General features: G+C 51.6%; 1 protein-coding gene across 2 annotated transcripts in view; it reads left to right on the forward strand.

Annotated features, from left to right (window-relative positions):
- The window catches only part of CHST11 (carbohydrate sulfotransferase 11), a 263,396-nt gene that overhangs the window by 226,780 nt on the left and 24,533 nt on the right, over positions 1-12,083 (forward strand). The window lies entirely within an intron of this gene.

The following is a 12,083-nucleotide window of genomic DNA, read 5'->3' on the forward strand; positions in this document are numbered from 1 at the left end:
AAGAAAAAAAAAATTGGAGCGCACCAGTGAGTAGCACTCTAATTGGAAAAAAACAGAACAAGTTCACACAAACAGGAAGCGTGGGGTGCAGTTAGCTGGTCAGATGCCTCGTCGCTTTGGGGCTTTTGAAAACGACCGTCCGTATTCTAGACCGGGCGTCTGTCTCCTCTTGCCTCCCTTAATGAGCCTGGGTTCTTGGGCGCAGCATTCTGGGGGTCGAGGAGCATAAGGGACGGGGAGAAGTGCCATCTGGTGTGCCATCACTCTGCCTGCCCCCAGGGGCTCCTCGGCCACTCTCGTTGCCTGGGTTTTGCCATCCATCCATTCCTGGGACATGCTTGCTTGTAAAGGACCGGAACCCGTCCTGTCCTGCTAAAACAGAAAGGGAATGTGTTGGAAGGGCAAACTGGGGCAGAAAGGGTGTTTGGGTTTGTGCCTGCCCCTGCTCTGCCCCCACCCCTTCAGGACTAGGCTGTGACTCCACAGTGCTCCCTCTGGACCCTTGAGCCTCTACTGCTTGTTTCTGTGTCTCTGCATCTGTCTCCCTCCATCTCTCTCTCTCTCTCTCCCTCTCTCTCACAGCCACCTCAAAATGGCGCCTTCAGTCCAGAGCCTTCATTCCCATATGGGTCCAGTGCCCGCTGCTGGCTCGCCCCATCTCTCTGATCCTCAGTGCCGTGTTCATGGGGGAGAGAATATGATTGGTCCATGTCTCCGTGTCCCCATTTCTAGAAAAATAGGAATACTAATAGTGCCCATATCTGGAATGTCTGTGAAGGCAAAATGAGGTTAAGTGGTTCTGCTTATTAACTCATTCAAACTCAGATGGGTGTTAAGTGCCTGGCACCTAATTAATGCTCAAAAATGGTGGTTATTGCAGCTGTCCTTTCTGTTATCCAGTGGCCCTTGTAGAAGGAGTCATGTGATGGAATGTTTTCCAAACTATACCTCAAAAACAGCTGGCGCTGAAAGACAGCTCATTTCTTCTGAAGAACTAATATAAATACTTCACAATCAGTAGTAGTAAGATTTGCGTGAGATATCTAATAATTTTCAAAGCACTCCCACGTCTTATTTGACCTAAATGGCAAAGGTGTTATTAAGAGGAAGCTTACATTGAGGAAACAGGAATTGGAGGTTTGAGTATTGCCTGAGGTCACAAGGTCTGCAAATTGCAGAGCCTACAACCAGTCCGGTATCAACTCTCATTCCTGTGCGTTTTCAACTTCGCCGGAGGTGGAAGGTTTCACGCCCCATCACATTTCCCTTTACACCTCGGCTGCTGGGAAGCTCAAGAGAAGCGCTCTCCCAACCATGGCTGTTTGTGTATTTCTCATACTGTAGTGTGCTGCAGTACTCGGGTGGGCTAGATTTGCTTTATGAAACCTAGCATATGTGCATCTGTTTCAAGTAGATGAGTCATGACTTCCCAATGCCTTTAAAAGTGGTGGCAATGAATTTTACCTCTGGAGCACCGCCGTCTCTGCTCGTGGGAGATGATGGGCTTTGGTGGCCGCATGCTGGTGCCTCTGGCTTCCTGCCGTCCGAGTCTCTTCTCCAGCCTCGCTTCAGGGCTCTTTGCCCACATCTTTCAAAAGGAAAGACGGTCCCTCCCTCCTCTGCAGTCCCTCTCCCTCTGCTTCCTCCTGATATCTGGGGCTTTTCTCAAAAACCCTGGCAGTGAAACATTGTGAAAAGTTAGCCGAGACCTTTCGGAGGCTGAGATGGAGAGAGCAGCTTTCCAGAACTCTTAAGAGTTGTACACCTGCCACTGACAAACCGAAGTGATTACGGGAAGGGTTCGTGTGTGCCTGGGGCTAATGACTTTCTTGGCCTTTGACCCTCAGTTCTCAGGGGTGCGGTGCTGGGGAGCCTGGTCAGACTCTTCCTGGGGCAGACATCTCACCACGAGATTCTTCCAAGAGAACCAGACATACCTGGCCTGAATCCCCACTCCAGCCCTGTGCAACCTCGCTGAGCCTCAGTTTCCTTATCTGTGACATGAGGGTTGTATCATCTCCCACAGGAGTTGTGCTGACAGTCAGCAGTATCAGTCACAACGATAACAAGGCAGCGGATGTGTATCAGGACTTTATTTGCGGTGGGATAAGAGCTGATGCTTCTTGAATGCTTACGGTATCCCAGATGCTGTGGTAAGCACTTTGTGTGTTTACTCATGAAGGTCTCCCTCTCACCAGCCAGTGAGAAAAACAGAGAGGTTCACAACTGGCCCAGGGTCACACAGCAAGAGGTCGCAGCAGAGGCAGGACTCAAGGGTGAATGGAAGGCACGAGACCAGGCACGCAGTGGGTGCTCAAGCAGTGTCCTTTCTCTTCCCTTCCCCCGGGGCTGGGAGGCCAGCAGCCTGTCTTCAAGGTGGGGTGATGCTCATAGGCAGGGAGGTCAGTGCCTCCCCTGTTCCTCTCCCTCTGACCCCTCTCTACTCCTCACTTATTCTCCTGTAAAAACCCAGACTTAGCACATCGCGGCCTGCACAAGCTTTGAGTCGGGAGGTGAGCGCATCATCGCTCCACTTCTGCTGAGTCCCAGGGTCTCCTTTCTGAGGCAGCCAGTGCACAGGTGTTGGAGATACATGTGCTTTCGTCAAAAAAACCCCAAAGTTTTGGTAAATGAAACGCCCAGCCAAACACTGGGGGGTTCAGGCCCTTTGAACCCGGGGAGGTGTTTCCCCCTTGGTGCGCCGAGGAACGCGGACACCCCAGTGGCTCAGAGGGCAGCCCGTGGGCCTCTCACCAGACCAAGCCTCCTGAGGCAGGGGGCTTGTCTGACTCCCCCGTTTTATTTAATTGATTTTTTACGAAAGAAGTCCCCTTTTTAATCTACGTGAATCCTGTCCCCCGAAGCCCGTTAACAGACTTCCCGACACTCCCCTCCGATTTGGGGTTTTGTCTTCTGAGCACCACCGGCTCACCCCCACCTTCCGGAAAACAGCTGCCTTCCGTGAGGGCCTGCTGTCTGCCGGGGACCGCGGTATGCGGCTGACAAAGCCTCAGCCACCCTCTGGGTGCTCCCTGTTGGCACCGTTCCTGGTGGTACAACTGAGGCACGGACAGGCTGTACCGCGTGCCTGCACTGCCCTTGACTCTGCAGGCTCCCTCGGCCTGTGGCCTGCTTCCAAGTGCGAACTGGGTCTGTTCCCTCCCCAGTGCTCGCCCTCAATAAATCACTCCCTGTTCCAGTCGTATTGTTAGAGCAGCAATAAAGCCTCCTTGGAGTACCTCGTATATCTGCCTCTGGCTTATTGCCAGGTCTTTGGCGCGGAGAGGAGTGCCCCCTGGGAGGCGGGGAGTCCTATAAGCCCATGGGGGTCCAGGGTAGATTCTGGGCAGGGGGCTATCTCCGTCGCCCTGCCCCCAAGAGCCCCTGATGGCTGTGACCTCAGCAGGCCTCCCTGGAAAGGAGCTCCGTCCTCAGAGCCCAGAAGACTGAGTGGGTGCATTGGGGTGTTTTCTGCATTTCTTCCCCGGAGAGAGAACGTTACATAAAGTAACCTCTGTTCAGCCTTAAAAAGGAAGGAGGGTCTGTGACACGTTACCACGTGGCTGCACGTTGGTGACATTCTGCTAAGTGCAGTAGGGCAGATGCAGACGGACAAGCACTGTGTGTGTTTCCAGCACACTAAGGACCTACAACAGTCAAGTTCAGAAAGAGAGCAGAAGGGCGTGGGGGGGGGGGGGGAGGGAGGTGCCAGGGACTGAGGAAGTTAGTATTCACTGGAGAAGAGTTCTGGTTTGGGGAGGGGACACATTTCCAGAGACAGTGTTTGTCTGCACAACAGAGGGACTATATTTCATGGTGCTCAACTGTACACTTAAAAATGGTTAAGGTGCCAAATTTCGTGTCACGTATACCGCGCCACAATTTAAACGCGCGTGCGCCCGAGAACTCCGGGTGGTTTTCTGCTCCCGGCACTGCCCAGGGAGCTTACGCCCTTACGAAAGCATTTGTCCCCAAAGGTCAGAGACAAGCTGCCAGGAGCAGGGACCTTGCCCTCAGGCCTTGTCCTGCACCTTTGAGGCCTCGGTGTAGATTTCCTGGGCTGGTCTCTGCTTAGAACAGTCACCGGCGGGCTCCCTCCGTCCTTCCCTCCACTTGTGCACTCCGTTACGGAGCCTTGGAGGTCAGCTGTGGTCAGTTCTGTCCTTTTACAGGAGAGAAATGGAGACCAGAAGAGGCAACGAGGCTTACCTCGAGGAACACATCATGTTACCGTAGGGTTGACAGATAAATACCGTAGGGTTGACAGATAAATATGGGACACCCAAAGTGGAATTTCAGATAAACAATGAATAATGTTTTAGTATAAGTATGTCCCGTGCAATATTTGGGACATACCCATGCCAAAGTTATCTGAAATTCCGATTTCAGTGGCGTTTTGAATTTTCTTTGCTAAATCTGGCGAGCTTCCGTGAGAGGCGATCGGGGTCTCGTTCCCTGGTATCTTTGCACTTGAGAACTACAGGTGGTGGCACGGTGTCAACATTAGGGATGCGGGTGTCGGACTCATCAGATACCTGTGTGACCTTGGGCGAGCTACTCAGCTCTCTGATCCCCAATTCTGCCTCTTTTTTTTTTTTAACGTTTATTTATTTTTGAAAGAGTGCGAGTGGGGGAGGGGCAGAGAGCGAGCGAGGCAGAGAATCCAAAGCAGGCTCCGGGCTCCGCGCTGACAGCAGCGAGCCCAACGCGGGGCTCAAACTCACAAACCACGAGATCGCGACCCGAGCGGAAGTCCGGTGCTCAATTTGAGCCACCCAGGCGCCCCTCAGTTCTGCATCTTAAAATATGGATGATGACAGCACCTTCCTCATGAAATGGTGAAAGGTTAAACAGCGGTACCTGTAGAGCCCAAGCGCACAGTACAGGTTGAATTAGTGGTAACTCTTCTTTAGTTATTCTCGTGAGTTTCTTTCCTTTATGAATTAAAGATAACCACGTACTTAACGAGCGTTAGGCTGTGATGCCAGGACAGGAAGACAACAGTCTGGCTGCTGACCCCAGCCTTGCTGAAATGCTGTGTGACCTCGGGCAAATCACCGTACCCCTCTGGGTCTCCATTTCCTCAACTCTAAATTGGATCTAAGTGGATCTAAACAGTTCTAAGGTGGCTTTCGAAATCAGAAGTGTAAATTATACCTCAATAAAGCTATTAATATATATTTTTTTAAATTCTGAAGTGTACCTCCCTTGTGTCTCCCAGCACAAGACACCCATGTAAGTCTTCTCACCTAATGCTCACAGCTATGAGAAGCAGGTGTTCTTTGCCCTACCCGGCTAATGACTCTCAGGACTCAGAAAAGCTAAGTAAGTAACCTGTGCAGGGTCACACGGCCATTCTGTGGCAGAGCCTGACTTCCTATCTTGGTCTCCCCATACCCCTGTTCTTAACCATCCTCTACAAACCAGGGGTTTCTTTGGAGGTGGTTGGGGGCAAGCAGGGTTCCACAGGCCAGCCCCAGGTCAAGTGTCCCCGGACGGATTATCCCTGGGCAGGTGAAACTAGGTGGGGCCGTCTGTATGGTTCCCAGAGGCCGATGGAAACGGTACACGGAATATTTCCTCACCACATTACGACTGCCATCTTGAACAATCCAGATGTGACCGGGCGACAGAAGAAGCCTCTTCGTTCTTTAAGCCATCACTCCCTTGTTGCCCATCCCTGAAGCCAGTGAAGTAGGTTTGGCAAGAACAGTGCCTGCGATGAAGGCCTTCTCAGCGAGGCCTCCGTCACCCAGAGGACGGGGTAGAAAACAAATATGTCCCCTCCCCTCACGGCAGAGAGAAATAATTACATGTTTCAGGCGGGGTTCTTAGTGTCTCATCTAAAATCCTTAGCAAACTCTGTACCCAGAGACTGTTTCACCCTTTGTTTTAAGTCCAGCTTCAAAGTTCAAAGGAGTTTTTGTCCTTTTCATTATCTGACAGACCGTTTAGCAGTTGGGTTCTGGGTGGTCTCTGTGACCAGCGGGGTGTCCCCCGGGGTGTTGAGTCCAAGCTCGAGGTAGACGCTGGACCTGCCCCTCCGTGGTTCTAAGAGAAAAGCAAGGCAGCTGGGTTAAAATGGAAACCTGAGGGCCTTGTAATTAAAAGGCTGTGGCATAAACCAGAGGGCTGGGATTAGTACCTGCTACGGTGAACTAAAAATGGGCCGTTTCCACAAAGCAAACCGGAGAATCCCAGTGATGTGGGGCCAGTGGGAGTGGAAAACGAGCGGGGTGCCATGTGTCTGCCTTCCCATCTCTACACACCCCGGGCCACCCCCCAGACAGAGGAGCTCAGCAGCCCTCCCCCAGGATGGAATTGTCTAGGGAGGGCAAGCCTGGTGTATTGGTGTAATGGGCTAGGATTTGGGGGGGGGGGGGGGGCATCAAAGGCTGCTGTAAACCTGCTGAGACATTAGAGTACATTTTCTCAAGAATGTTCTAGTCGTGTATGTGTTAACTGGGCCCGGCTGTGGGTGAGCAGAATACAGTGCCGAATGGAGCGTGTGCCATTCGCACGGTTTGCTGTGTCCCAACAATCTCCTGATCTGTCTAGCAGAACTCAGGGCTCTGAAAGAGGAGGATGTGGGGCGGGTAAATTTGGGTGGCTGGAATAGGGAAGAGATTAGGAACAAACCTAGGACACGTCAGACGGTTAGTATGATGAAGAAGGACACTTTTGCCCACTCGCAGTTTTGCTGAGCCACCGAGTTACCTCAGGTGACCAGCGTAGCTATGGACAGGTCTCTAGGGATTTGGAAGGAACCAGATCAGCACTTATTTGGCCCCACCTCCCCTCCTCAGCCACCAAGTGGTGATGTAGACATGGCAGTGACAAATGACATTTTTAGAATTTTCTGGAATGAATGGTGCCTACTCCCCACCCCCTGCCAGTTGTTGGGGTTCCTAAGATCTTGATTGTTCACACTTTGTGTTATACCCCCAGGGTCTTTTGTTGAAGACCCTTGAAGGTCACACCTTGCTCCCAGCTCACCCCATTCAATACTCTGAAGAGCCACAAATGTGTTGACCTAGCCACGAGCTGACATCAGAGCCAGGGAAGTGGTGTAACTGCTCAGGTGACTGGAGTTCTATCAATGCAAACAGAAATTCCCTTCTCCAAGCCTGACCTTGCGGGGCTATGGAGCCGACAAAATGGCCAATGGGAGTGGGTGGGCTCCGGGGAGCAGGTTCGCCACAAACCCTGGAGCGGTACCTTGGATGGTGATGGACTGGAGATGATGAGATTGGACCATCCAGACTGCCACCTGACACACTACAGATGCCTAAATGTTGAACGAATGAATGAGCCAATGTGCTTTTATTATCAAGTTTCGATAGAAATCTATACTCGGAACCCAAGGAGGAAAGATTACATTCTCTAATCCCTTCTTTTAAACTTTTTTTCTCTTTTTTGAGAGAGCACAAGCAGGGGAGAGAGGCAGAGAGAGAGAGAGAGAGAGAGACAGAGAATCCTAAGCAGGCCCATACTCAGTGAAGAGCCCAACGTAGGGCTTGATCTCACAACCTCGGGATCATAACCGGAGCCGAAATCAGGAGTCGGACGCTCAACCGACTGAGCCACCCACGTGCCCCTCCAGGCCCTTTTATTCGGTCTTATTCAATAGATGTTTGTTGAGTGCCTCCTATGTGCCAGGCAGTAGTCTAGGTGCTGAGGACACAGCGGCGAACATGACATACACAGAGGACAAGCAAATGGTCACAGAAACACAGAAGTGCTGTGAAGGAGGAAAATAGAGGCTCAGGAAAGTCCCCCCAGGAAGCATCATATTATAAAAGCCTGACATTACAGGAGTCAGCGAGTAAAAGGCATAGAGCACATGCCTTCTGGAATGTGTTGGGGTAAAAGCCAGTATTGAACGAGTTGATGGCCTCTAGACATCACATGATTCTAGAAAACAATAATAATAATAAAAATAATAATAGCTATGATTTCTCACTGCTCTCCGTCAAAAGGATTTTCACATCCCATTCATGGGCTGTCACTCTAATTGAGTAAGTAGTTCCTTTAAAAATAATTAGAGATTGTAATCAGTCGCTATTCAGAAGTCTGGCAGGAACTAATTTGCAAGTCTCTTCAGAGTTGGCCTTAAAATTTCCCCAAAGCTGTGACTACAAGTTAATCAAGGCCCTGGGGGATCCACGCTGGATTTCAGAGTAAAAGTAAAAAGGAAGTCAGACGTACCTACGGTTAGCAGACGCCCCAACACACACAGTTTCTGGTCAATTCAGAAGCATCTGTGGAACAATTAAACTGTCTTCAACCCTAAGTTCCTTTTTAAAAAAGGAAGAAAGAAAAGTAGTGAGGTCAGTTTGCATCGCCAAGGAGTTCTCGCTCCTTTCAGACGCAAGGAGTCGGGAGATAGACCTGGAACGGGAACCCCGGACACCAGCCACGCCTCCGTCTGAGGTTATGATGGATTTTGAGTCCCAGCTCCCAGTTCTTCAGAGCGCTCTGCATTTTGCTATGTCCTTGGGAAAGTGCTAGTTTCAGTGTGCTGTTGTCCCCCTGGGTTGTTCAAGAAACCAGTGGAGATCCCTGTAGTTTCCTGAAGTCCTTTCCTCAACAGCTTGGACATCCAGAGGCCCCACCCCTGCCCAGGAAGGTGGCCTCCCGGATGCTACTTGCTCCTACAGTTTCTAGAAGGACACCTAGGTGGCTCAGTCCGTTAAGCATCCGACTTCAGCTCAGGTCATATTCTCACGGCTCGTGGGTTCGAGCCCCACATCGGGCTCTGTGCTGACAGCTCGGAGCCTGGAGCCTGCTTTGGATTCTGTGTCTCCCTCTCTCTCTGCCCCTCCCCACTTCATGCTCTGTCTCTCTCTCTCTCTCAAAAATAAATAGACATTAAACATTTAAAAAAAAAAAAAAACTTTAAAAAAATAATTGCTGGAGGGGAGGGGGAGAGCATGAAGGGGCAGCGTCCACCGAGGAAGGCAGGGGACAGGAAGGGACAAAGTAGACAGCCAGTGTCTTTCTGTCCTTTCAAGTACCAACTAAAGCAATACTATCCTTGTTTCTGGTTGTTGGAAAATGTGGTTTACAAAACTGTAATAGCAATCAAGACATTAGAACAAAGCTGGGAAAATATACCAAAACATTAATAATTATCTCTGGGTAACAGCAGTTTGGACAGTTTTTATTTTCCTCTTATTATTTATCCCTGATTGTTACCTTCAGTTTCTAGAATTAATGTAGAGAATTAATAGCAAGAAAGAAAAAAGGTGGGGACGGAGGGCTTAGATATGCTGACAGACAGACTCATGGCTGGAGTGACAGGGCCGGGCAGTCTGATCTTGCCTCCTGTCTGACTTGCTTTATCACCTTGAACCAGCGGATCTTTGAACTTCTCCTTTGTCATCTGGGCAGTGGTACCCACGCCTCCTGTCCAGACCCTTTTATCAGTTGTTGAGATAGTCTGGCAAGAAGTAGTAAGGGGCCTACCTATATGAGAAACTATATACTCGTGAAGGGTTATTGTCATCCAGTAATTAACCACTGAGGTTTTAAACAGTGTTTCTTCCCAGGTGAGTCGCCTGGGTGAGTTGTTAAGAATGCAGACTTCCTGGCCTGTGGCACAGATTGGATTTCTGGGAGCTGGGCCCCAGAATCTGCATTTTAACACGCAGGGTCCAAGCCCTCTACCTGCCCCGTGGATTCCTGTGTTTTTGAAAGTTTGAGATCCGGGGATTTAGAGCAAACAGCATTGTGGCAGGAACGTGAGAAATGGATGCAGAGTGAGTGGTTCAATGGTCGAGTAACACGTGTGCTCGTGAACTCAGGGGGAGCTGGTCACAGCCAGTGAAGGGGATCTGTGAAGGGCAGGCTGGACTTAGAATGAGGAAGGGGAGGGGGAGCCCAGGGGTGTCTGGCGGGGGCGTGCCTGGGGGACAGGGGCTTAGCCTGGGACAGAAAGCAGCCCTTCTTCTGGCCTCCCTTCGGAGCTGTCTGGCAGCCTGGGTCCGTGATTTTGCACTCTCTGTTCCCTGATCGCCACGTGTCCCCATGACCAGACCGGGGGCTCTAAGTAGCACTAGACGGTTGAACACACCGGGAGCCTGGTCCCCTAACCTGTTGGGCCGGGTGGTGTCAGATGAGAGCAAAGCCACCCCAAAAACATGGGCGATAGCAGGGCCTGCCTCTTGGGCCTTTCACTTTGCTTCCAACCAGTTCCGGGTACAGTGACCTCCTCCCACCCCCCACCCCCCTCCCTGCACTTGCTTTGCTCATTATTGGAGAGGCAGCATCGCACCGTGGCCGGCACACTCAGGAGCCACCCGCACCTGCTTGGGCTGGAGTCCTGTCTCTGCCACTCGCTCACTGTGTGACCTGAGACCAAGTTACTTAACTTCTCTGGCCATATGGCCTCTTGTGTCAAATGGGAGGAAGAATGGTACCTGCCATGGAGGGTTGTCCTAGGGCTTTTCACCGAGGCCATCCGCACAGAAGCCTTGCTGCAGGGCTTGCCCACAGCAGGGGCAAATAATTGTTATTAGTAGGTTACAGTTTTTCACCCAGCAACCATTTATTAGACACCTACCATGCTAAGTGCACAGAAGGCGCTAGAAGCACAAGTTGCTCGGGGTCTGGGGCCCAGACGGGTGTGAAACAGCTTCCTGTGACACAGTGTGATTATAGCGGTGCGTCCAGAACACAGGTGCACGGAATGGCTGCCTCATTGACTGGCTTGGAGAAGACATTTGGTTAGGGCTTGAAATAAGAGGGAGCATGAGAGGTGGAGTTGGGGGGGGGGGCACATGCTTCCAGATGGAGGGTAGAGTGGTGAAAAGTCCATCATTTGCTCTGCTTGGTAAAGAAGTGGGGACAGGCTTCTCACCCTGTCTCTGTGCGAGGCCAGCAGTTGAATCCAGGGCTGCCCTGGAGGGAACCGAAGGTACGCTGATTCCCCCAAAGGGCTCTCCTGGCTCCTGGGGATTGCAGCTGCCCACAGAGTCTCAGCTCTGGAACCCCTCCCCCCACCCCCCCACTCCTCCAGGGCACCTTTGCGACTCCCCGGTGTCCGTGCCGGTGCAGGGATGAGCGTCTTATCTCCACTGCCTTCCAGCACCTCTGCTGTGTCCTTCCCAGTGTGGCCCCCTGATCTCTGCTGGCTGGCTGCCCTCCTGAGGCCAGCCTTTGCTGCCCGACCCTTTTCATCCCATCAATACGTGTGCCTTGACGTGAGCGGTCTCTGGCATTCCAAGCCAAAGAACACAGAGCGGATGGAACCTTCCTTGGAGGGCTGGTTTGCTGTTAACACGGGCTTTAGAGGAGCAGAGCGTGGGCATATCCATCACCCAGACCCGGCTGACCCCCCCCCCTCAGGAAAGTAAGTGCAGTCCAGGAAACAAAACAGGAAAGTCGATCCATCAGCAAACCGGAGCCCGAACGAGCACAGCAGAGATGTGATTATTTTCCGGCCTGTGCCAGTAGGTAGCTCTCAACTATACTCAGACCCTGGGAGTAAGACCCGCTTGGGTTAGGACTATAAAGAAAACACACCTGAAAGGAGGCTTCTCCTGGTTTTATTTGGGGGGCATATGGAAGGGGAGGGTCTGGTACCTTCTGTCCTGTAAATGAGCTTTCAGGCTGTGGCTCTGAGACCATTTTGTTTATTTTTTAATGTTTCTTTTTTTAAGAGAGAGAGCATGAGTCGGGGAGGGGCAGAGAGAGAGAGAGAATCCCAAGCAGGCTCTGCACTGTCAGCACAGAGCCCAACGCGGGGCTCAATCCCACACGCTGTGAGATCCCGACCTGAGCCGAAATCGAGAGTGATTTGACCGACTGAGCCGCCCAGGTGCCCCCGAGACCATTTTGTAACAGAAGCGCAGGCAAGCGGCACGTGAGCCCCTGCCCGCCTCCCTGGCAGCACTCAGACTCAGGACCAAGGATCGGGCCTCTCTGAGTCTCTGTGTCCCATCTGTAATCAGAGATGAGCTTATCCACCTCTCAGAGTTAAAGGGATTCAGGAAATAACATGTCAGGCTTCCGTGCACCACGTAAGGGTTTCCAAAATGTTCGTTCTCTTACCCACCCCTTCCCGGGATGACGAACCCGTG

This window comes from Prionailurus bengalensis, chromosome B4 (genome assembly GCF_016509475.1).
Source record: "Prionailurus bengalensis isolate Pbe53 chromosome B4, Fcat_Pben_1.1_paternal_pri, whole genome shotgun sequence".
NCBI lineage: Eukaryota > Metazoa > Chordata > Mammalia > Carnivora > Felidae > Prionailurus > Prionailurus bengalensis.